Here is a 7,192-nt window from a genome sequence, read left to right on the forward strand (position 1 = left end):
ATTTTATATTGTGCGCGCACTAAAAGGGTTATGAATACCCTTATAATGGTCAAACACAGCGAGCAATTAGGAAAAGAGGTTAGGATTAAAAAAACAATGGGAAATATTGAGTCAGGTAAAGCATTCCACATTCTTGTAGTGCGGCTAAACAAAGAATCTCTGTACTTAACAGTACGTCCGAAATTAGGCTCGAAGGTTAATTGATGAGCATTTCTATCAATATGGGTATTACGGTTAAATTGTAGCGGTGTTCAAAAGAAGCAAATGTCTCGGCGAGAGAACGATCTAATATCAGTTTAAGAGCTTTTTCTTCAATTCTATCCAGAATAATCAAGTTCTTTATTGGGTCTCCAGCACAAATATAAGAGTTATACTCGAGTTAAGGAGGAATAAAAGCTTTGTAAATTATAGCCAGATCAAAAGGAGTAAAAATAATTCTTGCATCGTCGGAGAAAACGCAAACACTTAGCATCATTTTTGGCGATTTCAAATGTGTTATCACTTCACAACAAGTGGTTTTTAATGCACATACCTAGGAAAAATAGTTGTTCAATCTCCTCGATGCAAGTACCACCCATGAACATGTGGTATAGTGGAAGGGTTACGTTTTTGTGACAGTAGATAGCATTGAGCTTTCGAAGCATTAAATTCCACATGGTTTTTGATTCCCTATTGGACAATGCTGTCAAGATCAGAATTTAATAAGCTTATCATACGCTCCCGTTGGTAGTCCGCATCCGAAAAACAAGAATGAGAATCTAAAAACGAATATGAAAAGCAGAGGGTACTGTCATTAGCGAAACAATGTAGTGGGTTAGAAGTTTCAGATAAAAGATCATTCATGAATACAAGGAAGACATTTGGAGACAAAACGGAACCCTGTGCATTGAACCCGTCCAATACTATTTGAGTTAAACGGTTTGAAAGGTAAATTCTAACTCAACAAAGGAGAGATTCATCAATACCAAAAAGCAGGCATTTTCGATAAGAGAACTTGATGCCAAACTCTATCAAATGTATTTGATATACAAATGCAATAATCTTACTTTCCCCAAAACAATGTAAAGATTCGTTCCACTTTTCGGTGAGATAAACCATAAGATCACCAGTGGACCTATTGCAACGAAAGCCATACTGCCGGTCATTAAGAAGCTTCAAGATATTTCTTAGGCTGATAATTAATCAGCATTTCCAGGACCTTGGAAAGAAGGGGCGTAAGTGCAATTGGACGATAATTGAAGAGGGAGGAGGATTCGCCCTTTTTAGGACAGATGAAGAAGCTTACGCAGTGGCTTTGCCAGCTTTGATGAGCACCTCTTCAGAAGAATAGCGGGGATACTATCCGGGCCAGCGAAATTGTGAATGTCAAGATCTTATAGTACTCTAGCAACTGTACTAGTGCGAAAGAAGATTCGTCGCATAAAATAGTTTACACTTTCAAGTACAGGAGGGGTCATGTTACTCATTGGTAGCATTGAATTAACAGAAAACTGTGCTGCAAGCAAATTGGCTTTATCAATCTAGCTGCTAGATCAAGGTATAATAAACGAAAGAAGTAGTCCATATAATGCTCCTATCTGGGTCGTACCCAAAAAGATAGATAATTCAGGGCTTACGAAATCGTGATTATAGAAAACTTAACGAAATAACAGTGAATTAATTTATGTAACACTTAATTTTGATAAAAAAAATTTTATTTAATTTATTCAAACTTAATCTCGTTTTATAAATGGTCACAACGTCTTAAGGACTTAAAAATATGTGTTGTGAAGTTATTCACTGAGTTAAAAGAAGTGTCCTTTGGTTTGCTATGATATTCCTATTTATATAAAGATGTGTTCTTACTAATTGATATTTAATAGTTTGGCTTGTCTGGACTCTGGTATTTTTCCATTGGTGATTTTTTGTATTAATACTTTATTGTCCTTGTATATTGTATTGTACTAATTGATATTTAATCGTTTGGCTTGTCTGGTATTTCTCCATTGGTGTATATTATTTTTTCGAATATGAGTCACTTTCTAGGGCGTTGGTTGGTTGGATTCTATTTTTATACGTTGAACGTGATGTGGTATTAGCTCCCACCGTACTTTTAAAAAGGTCGCCCGATCTTCCTTTTGCTGCATATTTTTCTTTTGCTTTTTCAACTAATGCAAGAGAGAAAAAAACTAAACGAGAGAACCAACTCCGACGGTTGCTCTCTTTTTGCCTACAAGCTGCGATTTGCACATAAACCTGCATATGTATTAACTCCGTATACAAAAAATGTGGGGAACAAATCCTTATGCAAGAAGATGTGCATACTCCCCACACATGAAAAATGGCAAACACCTTTGAAAAATGGCGGATGAAGTCAGCTGTTCAGAAGTGTTCAAAGAAAATTCAAAATTGTGGATGAAAAATTTGTTGGTACTCTCATTGTGTTCGTTTGGGAGTAATATCATTCGAATATGAAGAAAATAATTACTCTTGTTAGATGGAGCAATAAAGATTTAGAAACAATTTTAAATTACGCATTTAGAGAAATATTAGTTAGTTATTTGAATACAGTTTTAATCATTGAGTAAGTAAAACAAATTAGGTGGTGCAACAGTCCAGTGAGAATTGGGACCTAGAAACATAAAACTCTGAAAGCACTACAACTATTATTTTTTTTACTATTAACTGCATTTATACGTTTAATTATCGCTCAGAGGGAAAGTTCTAACTACAGTTTTTCTGAATGTGCATTGTGGCTTATTCATAGATGTTTGCTAAACTTTTTAGGCTATTCATAAATAAATGCAAATCTAAGTTAAGGGCTAAGCCTGAATAACTATAAACATAGAAAATGCTGTGTTCAAGTAATTATTATCGCAGCCAAATTTCATACTTAATTTTTTTGGTGTATAAAAAAGCTAAAAAAACTAATTCATGACAAATAAATGTTAGGTTAACACTATGTTCCAGAAAATATCGATTGATACCGCAATTGCAGAAGATATGGATATTTTATATAAATATTCCCGGTAAACTGTAGACCTTTATTATTTCCGCCTTTTATAATTAATTCGATTTAAAATAATTCAATGCAGTATATTTTAGATAAAACAGCAGTTAAGTTATTAGTTGAGGTATTACTATTGAAATAAACATAACATACATTTATAAAAACATGTACTTGTTCATGACAAATAAAGTCTAGTCTAAGAAATCTTAACCTTGTTACACTCTTTCTGAACACATATTTTCTGGTTTTGGTTGTTAATGCCATCTATCTGTAACTTAAAGAAAGAGAAAAGAAAAACAAATTCACCACAATCTACCGTTATAACGTTTACCGCAATTTATTGACAAACCAAAATTGTATGCTAGAATTAATTTGTGAAAACCAGAGAGAGAAAGAAATATCAAATGTCTCAATTCTCTCTGCTCTCCGAGGTGAAAACATGTATACACCGATACGAATTCAACACGCAATAAGAAATGAGAGTAAGAGGTTTCAAAGGAACGGAGACGATTAGTTTTTTCTCTCTGCTAATGCATTGAAGTGGTCTTCTGCTTGTGTTCTTTCCAGTTCAATGTTGACTTGAATCTTTTGATGTTTTTTTCGTCTCAATGATATGACTAATTTAATGGCTCTCTCGATTAGTTTTTTCTCTCTGCTAATGCATTGAAGTGGTCTTCTGCTTGTGTTCTTTCCAGTTCAATGTTGACTTGAATCTTTTGATGTTTTTTTCGTCTCAATGATATGACTAATTTAATGATATACATTATTACAATTGTTAATATAATAGTAAATAGAATTGATATGCCAATATTCTCTTTTGAATTGGTCTTGACATTTTCTATAAAATTAATATTTTTAAATTTTAGATCTTCATTCAAAGCATCTATATATGTATCTACTTCATATAAAGTATTTGAATAACCCTTAAGGTATGCTTGTATAATATTTGTATCATTTGAAAAGAATTGATTATCAATAGTTACATTTTGATTATAGGTTACTAAGTATATACCTTTATAAGTAAATTACTTAAAGTAATGTTGTTTAGAACATAATTTCCGTTAGCTAATATTGCTCCTTCTTTTAATATTTCTAATGGATAATTATTTTACTTTATCTTAATACACTTAGTATAATTCTTATTGAATAGTTTAGTAAAACATTATTCTGTTGTGTTATATTAACAATGTCTGCTTTGTGTTTCAGTTCTACAATTTTGTAAATGAATAAATTTATTGCATTTAGCAATCTTATTTTCTATTAATAATTTTCCATCCTTTTGTGGAATACTTTTAGTAATATATGTTTTACATATTTCTTAAATAATCGGATATTTAATCATTATTACAATATTATTATGTTTCTGATATATTTTAAATTTACTTACAGCAATTAGATCTGTAACTGAAAAAGTACTATTCTCATGTTTTAGTATTTCTTTAATATCTTTGTTACTTAAAATTGCTGGATTTAATTTTCCTAGCTTTGCAAAATATATTTATTTATTTTTATTTATTATATTTTATTATTTATTTATTATATTTTATAGTTCATAACATTACTTTTAATTGTCTTGAAATTATTTCATCTTTTTCAGTATATACAAAATCATTTATTACTTTAAACATTTTTGAATTAGTAATCATTTGTTGATTATTATTTTTAACCAAATCATTTATTTTATCTTCTAAAATTTCTTCATCATAATGATCTGGAGTTCCGGCAATGATTTTCCAAACTGTACCTATAAAATTTAAGAACGTTTAGTTCTAGAATAATGCTCTTTGAGCTGTTCAAGTAAGTTATTAACTATCTCAATTTCTGCATAATGCTTATTCGTTTTTTGTGTATAATTTATATCATTTTGTACCGCCTCATCGCTTTGCTTAAGTACACTTTCTATTATTGTTAGGTTAGTTATATGGAATATATTCCTTGTTCCTTGAGTTATTATTGTATCTCGATCTTCTTTTAGGATGTATTCTTCTCTGCTATAATCTACTATTTCTACTTCTACTTTACTTAGTGCTGCAGTGATAATCATTATTATTATGATTGTATTCATTTTGAATTCCTGTAATAGGTTTTATTTTTAAATTATCTTTATGAACAATTCTACCTGTGCGAGTTTTAACTGCATGACCTAAGTCTTCTTTTATAATAACCTTATGAAATTTAGGTTCCATTTTATTTCTTTTATCTACCTTTTTATAACCTATTTGGTTTTCTTCAACTTGAATTTCTCTCCTTCCTTTATTATGAACTTCCAACATTTTTTCTTGTTTATTTTTTAGTTCTTTACTTATTACTTCTTTCCCTATTTTATTGGTTGGTTTCTTATTAGTAATACTGTGTATAGAGTTATTTTATTCTTTTATTGCTCTAAAAATTATTTCTGTGAAGTCTAATAATTTATATGGAGTGGAATCTTTCTATCTGTCCGTTTGCCTTATTGTGACAAGGGTCTGTATAAAATATTTCTAGTAGTAGTAGTAGATTAGATTTTTATTGGTTCATATTTTTTTCTTTTTAGAGATTGAATACAATATTTAGGATACATAAAATCGTTTGAGCATGGCATTTGCCGTCTGCCAGATTGAAAATACAATATAAACTCTATATATGTGTTTGATAAAATTACATTTTTAATTTAATAGTTCAGTCTTTATTTTAATTAAGGATTAAGATTCCGTTTGCATATTTTTTTTTTTAACTGTAGGTAAGTTCTAATTTCAAAAATCACCGTTTTTAATTCTGTTCCTATATCTAAGAGCAGTTTTTAGGAAATCATACAATAAATCAACATTCATTAGATTTATTAAGAAAATACAATGTTCTTCGGTTAAGGTATCATTTCCAAATAAGTTTCTTCTTATTTCACGCAAAACTGGACACCTTCCCTAGAACTGAATGATGTCTTCACGTTCTCACCGGTTGCATAAATCGCATAAAATCGGTAATTCACTTCTATGTGGTATGTAATTGAGTTGCAGCAATTCGCCTCGTAATCGGAACATCATTGAAATTGTGCTTGTATTATTTTCATCTTTGAAGTAGTTGTTTTCGTTGAAAGTGTAATCCAGGCGATTATATATAGTTCGGTGAAGAGATCCTGCTGCTTCTTCCTCTTGTTTTTCCCTATATCTAAGGTCTACTTTTTTTATAAGGTCATACAATAAGGGTCTCGCAGTACTTGGATCATCTATATTTATATCAAGTACAAATCCACACTCTTCGGCTAAACATTCCCATTCTTTAAAAAATCCTCTTTTGCTTTGCACCACTTGAATGGCGACCATCTTAGGGAGCCGGTGATCAGGCAATTGCATGACACGGAGAACATAGTCAACTTGTAGTTTGAGTGTTTTAATTAGTAACGGTGGCAATCCAGTCTCAATCATAAGCATATAGTTCGGTGCGTTGGGGGGGAGTTGAAATGCTCGTTTCAGGTAGTACCTTAAAAGTTTCTCAACCGATTCATATTCTGAACCTCCCCATACCTGTGCAGCATAAAAGATGATTGATTCTGCTACAGTTTCAAAGACCCGATATTTACTACTGTGCCTTATGAATTTGTTGTTGAAGCAATTTTTCCAGGTAGCGTTTATTGCAGTTTTCGCCTTAGATAATTTATCTTTTAAATGTTTATCCATTTTCATATTTTGTGTGAATAGTACACCAAGATATTTGTATTCTTTTACAACCTCAACAGCATGCCCTTCGTAATACCATTTCTCGTTTGCACTAGTTCTGCCTGCTCCCTTTCGAATTACCATAACTTTGGACTTATCCGGATTAACCATAAGATTCCACAACTTACAGAATTCTTGGAGCTTATTTAACATTAGCTGTAGAGTTTCAGGTGAGTTTGCCATCATCACTACATCATCTGCAAAAAGAAGGGCTTTAATTTGCAGTCCCGCAAATTCTATACCACCAGGTAGACAATAGACCAAGTCGTTTATAAAAAGTGCAAATAGATCGGGGCTTAGAGGACAGCCTTGTCTGACTCCTGTTTTGGATGCAAACCACTCTGATCTATTAGCACCATTCCATACTGACGATTTCGTATCTCGATAGATATTTTGAATAAGTTGACCAAATTTTAAGGACATTCCAAGCCCGTACAGCTTGTACATTAGGGCATCCCGGTCGACCGTGTCGAACGCTGCTCTAAAATCCACGAAGATGACATACAACTTT

Source organism: Eupeodes corollae, chromosome 1 (genome assembly GCF_945859685.1).
Source record: "Eupeodes corollae chromosome 1, idEupCoro1.1, whole genome shotgun sequence".
Taxonomy (NCBI): Eukaryota; Metazoa; Arthropoda; class Insecta; order Diptera; family Syrphidae; genus Eupeodes; species Eupeodes corollae.